Source organism: Mustela nigripes, chromosome 1, assembly GCF_022355385.1.
Source record: "Mustela nigripes isolate SB6536 chromosome 1, MUSNIG.SB6536, whole genome shotgun sequence".
Taxonomy (NCBI): domain Eukaryota; kingdom Metazoa; phylum Chordata; class Mammalia; order Carnivora; family Mustelidae; genus Mustela; species Mustela nigripes.
This window is the reverse complement of record NC_081557.1, coordinates 137,044,530-137,047,125: the sequence shown is the minus strand read 5'-3', so window position 1 is coordinate 137,047,125 and position 2,596 is coordinate 137,044,530. Positions and strand designations below refer to the sequence as shown.

Here is a 2,596-nt window from a genome sequence, read left to right as displayed (position 1 = left end):
AACTGGACACAATAATTCTAGTGAACTGGGGAAAAGCAATTTAGGAAAAGAAAGCACCAGCAAAAATTAATCTAGCATGAAGATCTTCCGTCTAACCAACCCTAAACCCAATGACATAAATAACTTTATTTTATGAAAGTCCATGCATATAAAAGTAGCACCAATGGAACAGGAATGTTAAGCAATTCCTGAAAGATTTAATTCCTTTTACTTTCTCTCTCCTCCTGTGGAAGATGCCCAGAGGGAAGAAGGTGAAGGGGAAGAAGGTGGCCCTGGACCCTGCTGCCATGAAGAAACAAGAGACAAAAATTGTGGTCCATCCTCAGTTTGATGAAATGCCCCAAAACTTTTGCATTGGACAAGACATGCAGCCCAAAATGAACCTCTCTCACTTTGTCAAGTGTCCCGTCTGCATCTGGTTACAGCAACAAAGGACTATGCTCTATAAACATCTGAAGGTTCCTGCTGTGATTAACCAGTTCTCACACACCTTGGACTGCCAAACAGCTACTCTATGCCTTAAGCTAGTCTACAAATACAGACCAGAGACAAAGCAAGAGAAGAAGCAGAAGAAAGTTATCAGCAAAAAGGATGTCCCCACTAAAAGGGTACTTATTCTTAAAGCTGGAGTTATTTCTACCACCAACTTCATGGAAAACAAGAAGACTCATCTGGTAGTGATTGCACATGATGTGGATCCCAGTGAGCTGATTGTCTTCCTGTCTGCCCTGTGCTTTAAGATGGGGTTCCCTACTGCATTATCTAGAGAAAGGTTAGGCTGGGCTGTTTGGTCCACAGGAATATCTGCACCACTGTCCCCCTCACACAGGTGAACAGAGGAGCTCTGGCTAAGAAGGTGGACTATAAGGACCAAAGACAATGACAGATATGATGAGATCTGATGTCATGAGGGAAGGTAGCATCTTTGGTCTAAAGTCAAAGTCTTGCATTTCCAAGCTGAAAAAGGCAAAGACTAAAGAACTGGACACCAAACTGGGCTAAGTGTATAGCTGTTGAGTTTTCCATGCATAAAAGTAATAAAAGTTCTTTTTCAGCCAGAGTTAAAAAAAAAAAAAAGAGGAGGGAGAGGCAAGATGGCAGAGGAGTAGCAGACTGAAATGACATCAGGTCGCAGGAGTTCAGCTAGATAGTTATCAAACCGTTCCAAACACCTACAAACTCAACAAGGGATCGAAGAGAAGAAGAGCAGCAGTTTTAGGAACAGAAAATTGGCCACTTTCTGAAAGGTAGGATGTGTGGAGAAGTGAATCCAAGGCAAAGGGACTATAGACTACGGGGTGAGGGTCCAGCTCCCAGCAAGTGGCAGGGCAACGGATCACAAAATCAGAACTTTTAGAAGTCTGCTCCACTGACGGACATCATTGCAGAGGCTAAACAGGGGTGGAGCCCTCGCTGGGACAGTGTGGTCTCAGGACCCCTAGGGTCACTGAAAGATCGGGGGTGTCTGAGTGTGGTAGAGCTCCCAGGTATTGGAGCAGGGAAACTGACTACAGAGATGAACCTGAGGAGTGAGCTCTCAGCTTATGGTTACCTTAAACAGTGATCCACAGCTCAGTTGGAACACTGCTCTTCTAGCAGGGATCCCACAAGTGGCAGATCCAGGGAGACTCACCTTTTTCCTCTGGAGACAGGAATCTGCTGGGGCTGTGCGCCAGAGACAGAAACATTCAGTCACAGGCTAGATGATTCCAGAGCATGGCCAGAGACCAGAGAGACAGGAGTGATTGACCCCTTTTCTCTGAGGGTGCACTGAGGAGAGGGGCCCTGAGCTTTCAGCTTATCCATGCTGGAATTGAGAGGCCGCCATATTCATTCCCGTCCTCCAGAGTTCTACAGAAAGCATTCAGGGAACAAACACTCAAGAGAGCAAACTCAAGCAGATTTCTTAGTCTGGCTCCTGGCAAGGGTGGGGCAATTTCACCTTGGGCAAAGACATTTGAGAATCACAACAACAGGCACCTCCCCCAGAAGATCCCAAAGGATATCCAGCCAAGACCAACCTCACTGATCAAGGAGAACAGCAGAACTCCAGAATTAGGGGAAAGCAATGCATGGAATTCATGGCTTTCTCCCCATGATCCTTTAGTCTTGCAAAGTTAAATAAAATTTTTTAATTTTATTTTTTTCTTATTCTATTTTTTTAACTTTTCCTCTTCCCTCTTTTAACATTTTTTAACTAGTTTAACTTAACAATTCCTTTTTTTTAATCTCTTTAAACCTTCATTATTATAGTCGCATTTTATCCTTCATTATATTTACCTTATTTTTTATTATACATATTATACATATAGGAGGGTTTTTTTCCTAAAAAATTTTAGAATACAATTTCTTCTAATAGATCAAAATATGCCCTAATGTTGCACAGGGCTTTGTTCTAGTCTCCATCCTAAGCACATTCCTTCACCACCTTTTTTTCCTTCTTCTTCTTCTTTCTCTTTCCAACCAACTTATCTTATCAATTCTTTTTTAGAATTTTTTTTAATTTTCGTCTTTACAGTCATATTCCATCCCTTCATCATTCCTACCCTTATATTTGTATATACATAAGTTTTTTCTTTCTTTAAAATTTTGGGAG

General features: G+C 42.1%; 1 pseudogene; it reads left to right on the top strand.

The window, feature by feature from the left end:
• The first annotated feature begins 233 nt into the window (after positions 1-233).
• On the top strand, positions 234-1,002 carry LOC132013754 (large ribosomal subunit protein eL8-like; annotated as a pseudogene).
• Positions 1,003-2,596: the final 1,594 nt, after the last annotated feature.